At 38.7% G+C, this 15812-nt stretch overlaps 1 pseudogene; it reads right to left on the bottom strand.

Moving 5' to 3' along the window:
• LOC110627665 overlaps positions 1-15812 on the bottom strand; it is a 21106-nt pseudogene extending 5294 nt beyond the window's left edge.

Here is a 15812-nt window from a genome sequence, read left to right as displayed (position 1 = left end):
AGCCTTGCCGGTCCAGATATGAGGCCCCTCCAAGCTTCTGGGTAGATCGACCCTGGATTGAAGAGATTGGACTATCTGTTTTGGATTTGACCATACTATGGTTCGATTCTTTTGTATCCTAATGAGTCAGGGCTTTCTACTGCCCCATTCGGTCGTTCAGAATGGTTTATTTGGCTTTTTACGTTGCTCCTGTCTCCTTGATTCTTTATCTGAGCATTTGGCTCTCGTGTATGTATTGGTCAGTTGGATTTTTTGCCCCCGAGTGTTTTCTGGGCTGTCTACCCTAGAGCGTTTTGCGGGCTCTTTGCTGCTTAGACCTCTCTCTAAGCTAGTTGAGCTGGTTTAGTGCTAGCGGTCAATTCTGAGGTCAATGCCTCTTATGATTGCCCCTGATTCTTTGTTTGGTTCTGTATTTTGGTATGCATTTTGCTTAGGATTCGCCTCGCCTTAATTCGGTCTGCTTATTGGATTTACCAGTATCGAGCTCATTTTCTTGAGATCAATATGGTGCTTTGGCGCTTTGGCGCCGTGAACCTTGCATTGGCCTTTAATAGGTCATATTGCTACATGATACAGGCATTGGGGTGCCTTAGTTTAATTTTGTTATATGCTGGCTATTTTGCGAGATCAGAGTCTTATTAGCTTGTAATCCGAGCTCTTTTGAGAGGCCGAATTCAGATTTTTCATTTCTGTTCCAGTACCCTCTTGAGGTCAGCATGACGCTTTGGCGCTTTTGGCTGTTGTGTGAGATCAAAGTCTCTTTACCTTTTGACTCGAGCTCCTTTGAGAGGTCGGATGTAACGACCCGGAAATCAGACCGCTACCGGCGCTAGGATCCAGATCGGCTTAAGACCGCCGGGACCCATAGCAAGCCTATCCTGAACTCTGTGTACCTGATAAACCCCATACATGATCAAACATAAACATAAAAACTGAAAACTTTTCTTCTATGTACCAAGCTTGACCTGCATGCACTATGTCTGAACACATAGAACCCCTAGGGTCAGCATAACATATATCAGGTTTGGTTCAACACATTTCTCATCAAGAAACGTAAAACATGATCCATGTACAAAGGGATTAATCACACACCAGGGCAAAGCACAACTCTATCCATTACATGACATTACATATCTATACATTCATTACTTTACATAACATTCCTTTAATTTACATCATGTCCACTACTCTATTACATAACCAAAACCATAGCCAACTCATACTCATAACTCTGCGGACTCTGACTTCCCATAGCTAACTCTGGCCCTACAAAATTGGGAATTTGGAAAAGGGATGAGGTACTAAAGCCCAGTGAGTAGAAACAATGAAAACAGTTCATTAATTACATGCTTTCATGAAATGCGTCACAGCACAAACATTTCACATCTCGGATTGGACATGACCTCAAAACTCCCTCTGTCGGCGCCCGGCCCCCTAAAGGAGCTCACACAGGTCTTTCCTTACCTAACAGATCGTGGGCTATTGAGGTCGCCTTGGTCCATCCACATCAACAATACATAATGCAATGCATCATATTCGTGACTACTAATGCAATCACCCTATTGCATACTCATGGTGCATGAAACATGCTAAAAGCATTTAATTTCTCAATTTAAAACATTAAGTTTAGTTCTACTCACCTCTGGCAGACACTGGACTGACTTTGCAACAGCTAACACTGATGGCTTCCTCGGTCCCTCGGGTCCGATCCTACACAGGTGGACTCGAATGAGGTGCCAAACACACTCTAAACAACTCATAAACAACTCCCCAAAAACCCCCTAAAACATCCTCAAGCATGCATGGAAAACAAGCAAAGAAAAGCTGGACAGGGCACCTTCGGCGGCCGAACCCCCTCTCTAGAGACGAAACTCGGGCACTTTCGGCTGCACCTTTGGCGGCTAAACCCCCTTTCCAGATCTGAAAGTCCAAACTTTCGGGGGCAAGGTTCGGGGGCTGAAAGACCTTCCAGAGCCGAAAGTCACCAACCTTCGGCGGCATGTTCGGCGGCCGAACCTTCCCTCCAGAGACGAAAGTCTCAACTTTCGGGAGCAAGGTTAGGCGGCCAAAATAGCCATCCTAAGGGGTTCGGCGGTCGAACCTTGCTTCGGCGGCCGAACCTGAGTTCATCCAAAACTCAGGTTCATGCACAAACAAGCCTCCCAAACCTTCCAAACACCCAAAACATGTCTCCAACCTCACAAAAACATGCATAACTCACACAATAAGCATATAGGAGCTTAAAACAAGCTTAAACTCCAACAAACAACAACATAAAGCATACATAGGCATAAAGGGTCCATAAACCCTCACATGCACAACCATGCAACTCATGCATCAAAACCCCCATAACCCTTCATAAAACTTACTTAAAACTTCATAAAAGATAGGGATCTACACTTACCTCTTGAAGAACAAGAGTTGGTGCAACCTCAAACTTGAAGATATGGAGAATCCAAGCTCCAAAGTCTTCAAACTTCAAAACCTTGCTCAAAGCTCACAACTCTTCAAAACAAGGAGAAAACTTATAAAAACCTTGAAAGATTTGAAGAAACATCATGAAAACAACCAAAGGAGAGCATGAACCTACCCTTGCACGAAAAGAGAGTGAAAACTCACTCCATTGTTGGTCAACGGGGCTTTTATAGATGGCCAACCGCCTCTCCTTCGACGGCCAAAACTGCATGCAAAACCATGCAACGTTCGGCGGCCGAACTTCACTTTCAGCGGCCGAACCTGGCATTTGTCCCCTTGGTCTTTTCCTTTTCAAAACTCAATTCCTTTCTTTTAAAACCTTAAAACACTTAAAAACCTTTTAGAAAACCTTTCTTTTACCCTTCTAGGAACCTCCGACATCCTCGAATTCCATATTCCAACGAAGATTCCACTGGAAAATAAGAAATCCGATGCCGATGTCGAGCCGGGTATTACATCGGAGTTTAACTTTTCATTTATGGTCCAGTGCCCCAATCTTTTTTGAGGTCAGAGCTGTGTTCTTATGAGTTGTTTCCACATGTTGTCATCGCATGCCACTGTTTGTTGTGAGCATACAGTATTTTTTAATAAAAGGCGAAAGAGTAGCTCCCTTCATCCCTTCAGCTCAGTTTTGTGGCGCTGGGAGATCTTGGGATCCCGGTCTTGTGACACCAGGAGATCTTGGGGATCCCGGTCTTGTGGCACCGGAAGATCTTAGGGATCCCGGTCTTGAGGCGCCGGGAGATCTTGGGGATTCCGGTCTTGAGGCGCCGGGAGATCTTAGGGATTCTAGTCTTGAGGCACCGGGAGATCTTGGGGATCCCGGTCTTGTGGTGCCGGGAGATCTTGGGGGTCCCGGTCTTGTGGCGCCGAGAGTCGGGAGATCTTGGGAATCCCGATCTTGAGGCGTCGGGAGATCTTAGAGATCCCGGTCTTGTGGCGCCGGGAGATCTTAGGGATCCCGGTCTTATGGTGCCGGGAGATCTTGGAAATTCCAATTTTGTGCCTGCTTGAGATCTTAAACGAGATTCAGGATTTTACTGCAAAATAAGAGCTTGCACAGAGCGTATATAACGAGGATGCTCGTTGTTAATTCAATAATATTCATCAATAAATAATATGTCGCACGTGTCACTTAGTTTCATATTTCAGATGAACATAAATATTAGCTCTAACTAACAATATTAACTCATGCAATTCAAAAGTTCAATAAACAATATTTGCATGCGTAAATTTCTCAAAATTTTACTTTATAAAAGTAATATGTTTAAATACATAATCCTTTCATTAGAATATTCATGCTATTCTTAACTAGCAACGAAAACTTTCCTGCTAAGCTAGTATATTATTGGGCATATACTTGTGTACTCATGAAAATTTTATTCTAAGATTTAAATTTTATAATTAGGCATGACATTCTAAGATATTTGCATTTAAAATAATAATAATAATTAGAAACATGATGTTACTGATAGCATCTGACGTTTGCTAATTATAAAAAATATATAACTTAATTGAGTGTATAAATGTTACTTAAAATATGGACTAGTTAATTTTATTTATTTATTTACTCAGTTATATATTAATTATTTTTCATTTATCTTATTTTATTTTTAACTAAACATTATTAATTTAAAAACTGAAATAGTAATTCTTCTTTCTTTAATAATAGAAAACTCAAGCATTGATGTGAGGGCATTCAGGATAATACTGACGCAACACTTATTGTTATTATTATCAACATTATCATTATTATTATTATTTGAAGAGTACGGATGCTTACCTTCCAATGGTTGAGACCCATTTAGCAGACTTTGTATGCATTAAAATAACTCGTGTTGCCAGCTCCTTGTTATACCCTTTCTTGCGGTTATTAAGTTTGACATGTAACCTTGCATGTCTTGTGGACAACATCAGAACTCAGCGCCCACCCTAATGTTGATCCTCAGCAAGCTTAAGACTGTTTGTCGAGATAGAGTTGTTCCCAGATTTGCTAATTGTCAATTTGGCCGACCTGGTCAATCGGCTGTCGTGCTCCACTAAACCCAAGTTCGAGACTTGCACTCGTCTTCAAGCTGGCCAACAGGGCCGAGCTCTTTTCAGTCTTGCTACTCCGATCGGCCGACCGACCCGTTTTCCCCAACTCATTTAATGAAGGGACAGAAGGAATAAACAGAACAGGAAAGAAGGAGACTTGTATCATCCACTTGAACCTCCACATTCAAATACGGACGAAATGTCAAATCATAATTCTTATTGGAATTCACAACAATTTGCGGACAGAGTAAAGAAAACGTTGAAGAGAGTGATGTGCTTGATTTCTTCATCCTCGAAAGGCGTGCGCTAAGAATTTGCTATTTGTGTGTGCAATATCCAAAAAGCAATTGTGACCCACAATCAACTTTTGTGCAGAAGAAATAAGGTCAATAACATGGCGAAACCCAATTGCAGCTCTGATTCACACTGAGCTAAGAAATCCATGGACGTCGTCTGGCACAGAAACTCATTGGAGGGGCCACTTGCTGCTAGCTCTCGGTAAGGAAATATGAAGAAATTGTGCGGATGAGCAATGAAGGAGTGGCGGTGGTCATCCCTGCGGAAAGGACAGACGCCGAACTGAACGATGGCGAACTTCTCGGCGGAATCTTTGGCCTTGAGGTACCGAACATCGAATCGGTTGAATTCGAAGGACTCGCGCCATGGAGCGCTGGTGACGCCGGTCATCTCAAGATCGATGGCGACGAAATCGGTAGCGCCGACATGGCTTTTCAGCTCAGAGAATGCAGACTCGAAGTTTGATTTGGTCACGTGCTTCAGAGGAACGTCAAAGAATAGGATGAGGAGATGTATGCATTCAAATCTTAAGGGCAATCTGGCCATTCGACTAGAAATGAGAGACCGACTACTTCTTCTGATCTGTTGAGCTTGATCTGCTGGAGACTTCCCACCCAAAAGTTGATCATCGGGTGGTGTCTGCTTTAATTCTTCAAGGTTGTGGTTTCTTCGTTTGCAGACGTGGTGTTGGCTCCATCATATCTACATATCTGGCCCATTCCCGCGTCGCGCCGACCTCATTTATTGGAGCTTGACCAGACCAACAACTTCCTCCTCAGGTCGGCGCGTCTTTGGCACCATCATATCTGTCTATCTGGCCCATTCTCGCGTCACGTCGACCTCATTTGTTGGAGCTTGACTAGACCAGCAACTTCCTCCTCAGGTCGGTGCGTCTTTAGCACCATCCGCTGACCTATTTTCCGACCTCGCCTGAGCTGTCCCATCTATCCAACCTGCTTTTTTCTCGCGGACTCCTCTCTTTCTTTCGCTCTTTTTTTTTTTATTAGTTTTCTCTCTATCTTGCTAACCTGGGACCTTATAGCCAACCTGTCCATCTTTTTTTTCCTCTTACAAAAAATATTAAAATTTATACTCATAGACAAGTGCTTTATCCTGAAATTTTGCTTCACCAGGTTTCAAAGAAAAAATCAGCCGTAATAAAATCTAATAAATATTAAAACAAACTATCTGGAATACTATCAAAATATTCTTTAACACAATGAACCTTTCTTTTCCGCTGAGTTATTCGCTCAAACTTTCATACCTTATGTGGATCTCAATGGGTGGATGATCAAGCATAATTTAGCCACATTTTTATTATCTTTATTATTGTTTATTTACACATTATTTAGCTTAATTTATGGTTTTTACCTTATTTTTACAGAAAAGGAAGAAATTGGAAAAATGGAGAAAAAAGTGCAGAAAATGACAGAAAAGTGATTGGGCCAGTGATTTGCCCAAATCACTCGCAGAAACTGCCCAAATCACTCGTAGAGACAGAAAATTGAAACTGGACAGACTTGCTGAAAGCGATCGGGGCAGATAGACCAAGTGATTTGCCCAAATCACCGCCCCAATCTCCTTGACAGCAGAAATTGATAGCAGAGCGGGAAATTGTGCAGAAAACAGAAATCCAAATTTTTGAGAAGTCCAAATCCAACTCAATCACTATTAACACAGATCCAAGAGCCACGAAAGAGCTTCTAGCCTAAGGAATTCCAATTGCAATTAAATTCAACATCAAAAGAGGAATCAAACACCAAATCAAAAAGGGATTTCAAAACCCTAGATGGATGGAATTCTTCAGCTATATAAGAGCAGCCTCCAAACCAGCAAGGCGGATCTTCTGATCAGCTACTCAGCATCTTCTCTCCTCGCCAGAAACTCTACAGCCTCTTTCCTTTTTCCTTTCTTTTCATCTTTTTGTATTTAGTCCACCATGAGTGGCTAAATTCCTTCTTTTCTAGTTGAACTTGAGGAAATTCAGTTTTGTGATGAATTGGGGGATTTAAAACTCCATTGTTAAACTCTTATTTACTTTCAATATTTATGCAATTTGAGCTTTCCATAATTATTACTTTGCTTTTAGAATCAATAAGGGTCCATTGCTTTTAAATTGCTTAAGTAATATTGTTTGAATGATTTAGGTCTGTAATTGCTTAGGTTGTTCAAATACACATTTAATCAAATTGCATAATCTAAACTTGACCATGCGGTTGGCAAGGATAGAATTGGGTTTCTCTAAGTCTTAATGCAGTCAGCAGTTGTTCGATGCTACAATGCCCCAAGGACGTTCCTTGGCAACTTGTTGATTAGTGTTTGATTAGCGAACGTTTCCTAATCAAACTAGAACTAAGGAGGAATTTGGTTGTGAGAAGCGTCTTCCATAACCAAAACCAATTTATTGAAATAAAATAGGAGTCCTAAATAATCAATGATCAATTCTGAACAAACTGAATAGATTCATACTTCAACTAGAATCCTTTTCCCATTGAAATTCTCATCTCTTTAAATTATTGCTTTCTTTTACTATTTAGTTTTAATTCATCAAATCAAACCCCCCTCTTTTATTTACTTGTTATTTACTTGACCTAGTCATTACTAGGAAAATCATTGGTGTCAATTCTCTGTGGTTCGACCCTATTGCCACTATCTACAAGTTTATTATTGATTGTTTAATAGGTTTATTTTTGACGGCTTCGACAACCGCTTATCAAAAATTGGCGCCGTTGCCGGGGAATTGATTTAAACTAACGTGTTTTCCCTTTATGACCAGGTTTGGCTGTAAAGACAATCTTCTTTACGATCCGAAGATAGAACGCACCGCCAAGAGCCTAAGGAAGCAAGCAAACTTGAGGAACCAAGCCTCCAAAGCATCCTCATCAGCACCAGTAAAATCACCTACAACACCTGCTGCATTTGAACCAGATACCCGAATCCAGGTTACTGCAGAAGATCACACAATGGCAGAACAACCTACTGTCCGTGAAGAAGCTGAAATTCAAGCTAAGAACCTGTCTGTCCCTGTCCAAGCACCACAGCCACAGCCACGGGAACGAACTCTCGGAGAGCTAGCTGAAACAGCAGGAGACCTAGCACCCTTATGCATTGATTACCCCCCATTGACAGCACCTTTTGAGCTTAAGACAGGTCTGATCCATCTCCTTCCCAAATTCAGAGGCCTAGAAAATGAAGACCCTCACAAGCATTTGAAGGCATTCCACGTTGTGTGCTCAACCATGAGACCCCAAGGTATTCCCGAAGATGATATCAAACTTAAAGCCTTCCCTTTTTCCCTTGATGACTATGCCAAGGAATGGCTATTCTACTTACCACCCGGATCCATCACATCATGGGCTGGTATGGTGAGAGCATTCTTGAGAAAATTCTTTCCTACCTCAAAAGTCATAGGCATCCATCGAGAGATAAGTGGCATAAGGCAAAAGCACTCTGAAGGCTTGTATGAGTACTGGGAGAGGTTCAAAAAGTTGTGCACAAGCTGCCCCCAGCATGATATTTCTGACCAATCTCTCATTGATTATTTCTATGGAGGTCTGCTACCCTCAGAGAGAAAATTTATTGATGCAGCTTGTGGAGGAATAATTGAAAGAAAATCACCTCGAGAGATGAGGGAATTAATTTCCACCATGGCTGCAGCTTCTCAGCAATTTGGAGACCAAGAGCTGCCACCAAGGAGTATAAATGAGGTGAGTACATCCATTTTAGCATCCCAAATTTCTGATCTCACCAATGCTGTCCGTAGCCTTGTTGTGGGTCAAACCCAACAAGTTCAGCAGATTCAGCAGCCCAAGCCATGTGGAATATGTGCCAACAACCACCCAACTGATCTATGTCCTTCCCTTCAAGAAGAGGACCAGCAAGTCTGTAATACCCGGCTAGATTCTGGCATCGGAATCCCTATCTTCCGGCGGAATCTCCGTTGAAATCTAGAATTTCTGAAGATGCCAGAAGCTTCTAGAGGGGTAAAATGTGTTTTCTGAAATGTTTTTACATGATTTTATGGTTTTAAATGGGAAAGAATTGGGTTTTGGAAAGGAAAGACCAAGGAGGCATTTGCCAGGTTCGGCCGCCGAACATAGAAAGGCTTCGGGAGTGCTTTTGGCCTCCGAAAGTCTTGTTTGAACGAGCCAAGGTTCGGCCGCCGAAACTCATGTTCGGCCGCCGAACATGCATGAGTTTAGGGGGCACGTTAGGCCGCCGAAAGTCTTCGACCAGGCCACCTATAAAGGGCCCTCAGATCGGAAATGGGCGAGTTTTCTCCCCATTCTCGAGCTCAGGTGAGTTTTTGTCCTCCCTTGGTCATTTTCATGATTTTTCTTCATCTCTTTCATGTTTTTATGAGTCTCTTGGTTGTTTTGAAGAGTTTTGAAGCTTGGATCAAGGTTTTGAGAGCTTGGAGGCTCTAAGAGCGTGGGTTCTCCATATCTCAAGCTTTGGGTCACACCAACCCTCGATCTTCAAGAGGTAAGTGTAGATCCTTGCTTTCCTTTATGTTTTAATGGTTGAGTATGGGTAGATATGCATGTTAGGATTTATGTGGGTTTTATGCCCAATGTATGCTTATGCTTATTTATGTGATGTTATGTTGAGGGTTTAAGTTAGTTTATGCATGTGGGAGTGAGTATGCATGATGGGGAGAGAGTATGTGAGGATTTGGGTTGTTTTGATGGTTTTGGCCTATGTGGGTCATAAACTATCTATGTATGTTTTTGATGTTCTTTGTTGGAGTTTAAGCTTGTTTAAGCTCCTTTGTGCATGGTTTAAGGTTTATGCATGTTTTGGTTAAGTTGGGTGCTTGTGTCGGGGTGTTTGGAAGGTTTGGCAGGCTTGAATGCATGAGAAGCTGAGTTCTGCCCTTCTGGGAAGAACTCAGGTTCGGCCGCCGAAAGTGGCTTCGACCGCCGAACCTGCCTATGGATGCATGGTTTGGCCGCCTAACCTTGCCCCCGAAAGTTTGAGTTTGGCTTGAAAGCAGACTTTCGGCCGCCGAAGGTAATGTTCGGCCGCCGAAAGTGCCTGACTTTCGTCTCTGGAGTGGGACTTTCGGCCGCCGAAGGTGCCGCCGAAAGTGCCCGAGTTTCGTCTCTGGAGGGAGGGTTCGGCCGCCGAAAGTGCCCTGTCCAGCCTTTTCAGGGTTGTTTTCTATGCATGTTTAAGTGATGTTTTAGGGGGTTTTTGGGCAGTTGTCTATGAGTTGTTTAGAGTGTGTTTGGCACCTCATTCGAGTCCACCTGTGTAGGATCGGACCCGAGGGAACGAGGAGGCCATCAGTGTTAGCTGTTGCCGAGTCAGTCAGCATCGGCCAGAGGTGAGTAGAACTAAACTTAATCTCTTATTTTACAAAATCAAATGCCTAAAGCATGTTCATGCATCATGTTTATATGTAATAGGTTGATTGCACTAGTTTCACGAATATGACGCATTGCATTATTTTACTGTTGATGGAGATTGGACCAAGGACGACCCCACTAGCCCGAGAGATGTTGTGAGACCTGGCTGGGCCAGGCATACATTTACAGTTGTTGTAAGACCTGGCTGGGCCAGGCATACGAAGGTTGTGAGACCCGGCTGGGCCGGGCATACTGAGACTGGAAGGGATGTTTTGGGGTTGGGTCCAATCCGTGATATGATTTGTTTGTGCTATGACGCATTTCATGAAAGCATGTAATTAATGAACTGTTTTTCTTTGTTTCTACTCACTGGGCTTTTTAGCTCACCCCTCTCCCCTAACCCCAGTGTTGCAGGTTTGAGGCTGATCGGAAAGTCTCAAGAGCAGAGGTTTTGCTTTTGTAATAGTATTAGCTTAGTACTTTTAGTGTGGACATGTATTATAATTTGATAATGATTTGTAAGAGTATGTTATGTAAAGTAAGTGGAGTTATGTTTATGGTTTAGTACTGTGCTTGGCCCTGAGACTTGGTTAGTCCCTGTTTAATACATGATATATGTATGCTAGAGGTTATAGTTGTGTTTGAACTAATCTTGTGGCATGTGTTGTTTACCACGCTATGTTATTTGTTGAGGACCTTGGTGGAGGTCTTATGTTTGTGGTTTGATGCATGCACAGGTTAGGTTCTAGTTCTTTGGATGTGACTCCGGCTTGATGTATGTTATGTTGACCCAGCTAGAGTTATGATGAGGACTCTAGTAGGGGATTCTTTTATGTTTTCAGTTATGTCGCGTACAGGTCAAGCTCGGTTTTTACATCAGATGTTTTCAGTTTTTATATTAAAGTTTTGATCATGCATGGGATTTTACGAGGTAATAGTATGTATGTTGGCTTGCTACGGGTCCCGGCGGCCTTAAGCCGATCTGGATCCTAGCGCCGGTGGCGGTTCGGGCCGTTACAATAGGGTACCGGTTTCCGGGCTGTTACAAAGTCAATGCTGTTGGAGGTTTCAATGGGCAAAGAAGGTATAATCCCTATGCAAATACTTATAATCCAGGTTGGAGGGACCATCCAAATTTCAGTTATGCAAGGGGAAATCAATACCCAAGCTACCAGCAAAGGAATCAAGCTCAAGTTGCACCTCAAAACCCCAATGCACCTCTTAAAGAGATTGTGAAGAATTTAGCAAATTAATACTGTGCAAAGTCTTGAGAAACAAGTGAGCCAAATGGCCACTTCAATGAGCAAATTTGAGTCTCAAGAGAAGCTACCCTCCCAAACTGAGATAAATCCAAGATAAAATGTTAGTGCTATCACATTGAGGAGTGGAAAAGAGCTGCAAGACAGCAAGGCTGAGAAATTGAAGAAACAGGCCATGGAGGAGAATCTGCCAGAAAGTGATCAGGGTAGTCGATTTGCCCAAATCACTGACCCAATCGCCAGGCAGACTGAGCTGCCCAGTAGTGATCTGCCCAAATCACCAGAGAAGGCAGAAAGTGATCTGCCCAAATCAACAGATCAGACAGAATCCAGTCAAAGGCAGAAACAACAACCAGGCAGTTATCAGATGTGATATCAGCACAACCAACCTTTGGACAACATTAGTGAACAAATGAAGCTCATCCAAGGTGCCATACACATCATATACATCGTGAATTACTGTTATTAGTGAATTGACCTTTGTCGACATTCTCCTACAATAGCTGAATCCCGGTGGTCCAAAAGAAGCACTCCAATTTAATTTCAGGTCAAATTCAAAAGAAAAATAAAATATCTCATCAATGAAAATGAAATTCAATAATTTTCTTCTACTACTGCCATGATACACGGAAGATTATATACATATAAGGACAGCCTAGAGGGCCCTGCATGTAAAGAAGAAGCATAATGATAAAGTGTAAATTATACCGTATTCTCTTTGTTTCATAATTTTTATTATTTATTTTTTAGATTATAATAACATATAAATTAACTATTATAATTTTATTTTATTTTATTTTATTTTTAAAAAATTTTTAAAATATCTTTTAATATTTAATAAATTTTAATATATTTAAAATGAAAATAATTGAAAAGTTAATAAAAAAATTATATTTTTTCATACATACGGAAAAATAAAACAAATAAAAATTATGAGATGGAGAATAATATTTAATTTTTAGCGTAATTAATAAATCAGTTGGTTCTACATGTGAAGAATAAGCATAATGATGAGCGTAAATTACAGTGTAGTCTTTAATTTTTAGCCTAATTAATAAATTAATTTTTTATTTTTAAAATTAAATATTTAAATTATTTTATAATTAATCTTGTCCAAATTAAAAATCTTTTCTATCTATAATTCTATTAATTAATAGATCAAGAAGTGACTAAATATTCAAATACCTAAAATATCCTTATGGGTATTTAAATTCCTTCCAAATGGGTGAGGTGTTTCATCTTAAATAAAATACATTTTAATTTTTAAATTTAAGCGTAATTTATGGATTAATTCTTCCATCTTTTAAAGTCAACTTTTAAATCTCTTTATGTTTGTTCAAAACCACAGTCTCTATTTTGTATAAACATTAGTTTAAAATTAGTGGTAATCAAATTTTTAAAAAATATAATTTTTCTTGAAATACTCTGCAGTTTTTTTTTTTTTTTGAATTGTATTTCAGTATATGACATTTTTAAAACTATTTAATACCGCTTAAAAATAACTGAAGTAGAAATTTATTTTTAAAAATTAAATAAAAAGCTATTTCTTGAAGTTTTTAAATTATCAAATATTGAAATATTTTAATAAATAAAAATTAAAAAAATAAAAATACTAAAAATTAATTGATTGTATTAATGTGCACAAAAATTACTAGGAATTTAAGTGTTTTTTTAAATGAAAAGTGAAATATCAAGCGTTGAAATTTTAATAGATAACAAAAAATAAATGGCCCTCTAATTTTTTAATATTTATAATTTAGAAAGGAGTAACAAGGACATGTCCATACTTTTAATAAGGAAAAATAAATGGAAGAATTGGAATTTGAACAAACCGATTATAAAAAAATTTAAGTATCAATTTATTAATTATATTAAATTTAGAGCTTACAATATAATTTACCTTAAATTTAGTGTACAAAATTGGAAGAAAGTGGCTAATTTTCAATCACACACCCTTAAGTAAAGGATATCCACAGACTTCAGTATCAGACTTCATTATTGCTGAAGCAAAGACATGTCAAAACAGGATTCATTAAAAATTCTGAGGCCAAACTAATTAAGAATCGTGGGTACTGTTTGCTTCTTTGCCATTGTTTTCCCAATAACCAAAGATTGCTTATGATTCTTTTCACTTGTTAATTATTTTTCTACAAAGCAAACAATAATTCAATTAAGATTTTTCAACAATAAATTAATTGAAAATATTGATTCTATTGAGATCACATTAAAGTTTTATATATATATATATATTTTAATTTAAATCATCAAAATGATGGATAATAATTAATTTTAAATCATCAAAACAATAGGTAGTGTATCTCAATTTATTGTTTTGATTAATTTTAAATTCATATATATCTATTAAAAGAATAAAATGATTACTTTTAAGTTTTAGAAATACTTCTAACTCGAAATCTCTAGTTAAGAAAAAAAAATTATACTATTTCATTTCTCTTCTAAAAGTAAAGTAAATAATTAATTTATACTAAACTATTCTTGTATTCTTGATGATAAAAAACTCGAAACTTCTTTCTTATAGAGATTATGGCTAAATCTCCTTGATCCCTAAATATAAAAGAGTGCAGAGCATGAAGGATTTTAGACCGATTAGCTACATACAATATTGTGTATAAGATCATTTTAAAAATTCTTATTGGGTGTCTATAACCTTATATGGATGATATTATTGGCAACAATGTTTTTATCAAATATAGGTTGATATTGAACAATATTCTCTAAAACCATGAGGTAAGCATATTATGAAATTGCGAAAACTGGAAAGAAATTTCATAATTGCTCTTAATTTGTACATTAGTGACGCATATAAATGTGTAGAATGAGACCTTTTAGAGTACATGATGAGATGTTTTGGTTTCCATAAACATTGAATCATATGTGTTATGTGGTGTATACCTTCAATTTCATATTCCATCCTGATTAATGGGCACAAGACAGGCCGTTGAAGAATTACTTAATTGTTGAAATAGGACCTGATCAAATATTTCTATTGGAATTTTTTTTTTGTTTCAGGTTTTTAGCTGATTATGGATTCATACTGTTAGTGGCTGGGTTTTAGGAATTTGTTAAACATGTAAACATGCTCCATTATGTTGTTTAATTTCTTGATGCATTAACTAAATTTTTTATGTATATAAGCAGCATTCAATTTAATAAAAATATGAATTTCCACCACAGATTTGTTTTTGCTATTTTTACTTTTCATCTCTATTTGTTTATTTTTGTTTGAGAGTTCTAACAATTGGTATCAGAAATTTCTTCTTGAGGGACTTGTGAGACATTTGTGAGAACCCACTAAAAGAGATGGAAACTGGATTACCAAGTTTAGAAACTTCTTTCACTGCCCAACCACCTGTGTTTGATGGTGAAAATTATCACGTTTGAACTATAAGAATGGAGGCTTACCTAGATGAGAATAATCTTTGGGAGGTTGTTCAGGAAGTTTACGAAATTCTTTCATTACCAAACAATCCTACAATAGCTCAGATGAAAAGTCACAAGGAGCAAAAGGCAAGAAAGTCCAAGGCAAAGACCTGTTTGTTTGCTATAGTTTCACTTACAATTTCTACTAGAATCATGACCTTGAAGACAGTCTTTGAGATCTATAATTTTTTTTAAAGAGGAGTATGAAAGAAATTTTAAAATCAAAGGAATGCAAGTGATGAACTTAGTCAGAGAATTTGAAATGTAGAAGATGAAGGAATCTAAAACTATCAAAGAATATTCAGATAGACTTCTCAATATTGTAAACAAGGTACTATTGCTTAGCATTGAGCTTATTAATGATACAAGAATAGTTCAAAAATTCTTATTACTATACTTGAAAGGTTTAAGGCTACTATTTCCTCCTTGGAGAATGCTAAAGATCTCTCAAAAATCAGCTTAGCAGAATTGATACATGCCTTGTAGGCACAAGAACACAGAAGGCTTATGAGGTCTAAAGGATCTGTTGAGGGTGCACTACCTGCAATATTTCAATCAAATTAGAGAGTCAAAAGGAAAGAAGAAAAAAAAAGAGCAAGAAGGACAACTCAGGTACTGATTCTCCTAGGATCAATGGGGAATTGAAATATGATTTTCCTCCTTGCAAGCATTATGGAAAGAGAATGCCAGATCAACAATGTGAGAAATATCAAAAGATGGGACATCATCAAAAGATTTACAAAAATAACAGTCAGCAGAAAAATGTTGCACAGATAGCTGACCAAGAAGAGGAGGAACTCTTTGTAGCAGCCTGTTTTGTAACTAGTAGCTCAAGTGACAAGTGACTTATTGATAATGGTTGCACTAACCGCATAACATTTGATTGTGTTGTCTTCAAGGAGCTGGATACAATAGTGACTTCCAAAGTGAAAATTGATAATGGAGAGTACAT

This window comes from Manihot esculenta, chromosome 12, assembly GCF_001659605.2.
Source record: "Manihot esculenta cultivar AM560-2 chromosome 12, M.esculenta_v8, whole genome shotgun sequence".
In the NCBI taxonomy this organism is placed as follows: Eukaryota; Viridiplantae; Streptophyta; class Magnoliopsida; order Malpighiales; family Euphorbiaceae; genus Manihot; species Manihot esculenta.
The sequence above is the reverse complement of the archived record's forward strand: the minus strand, read 5'-3'. Positions and strand labels throughout refer to the sequence as shown.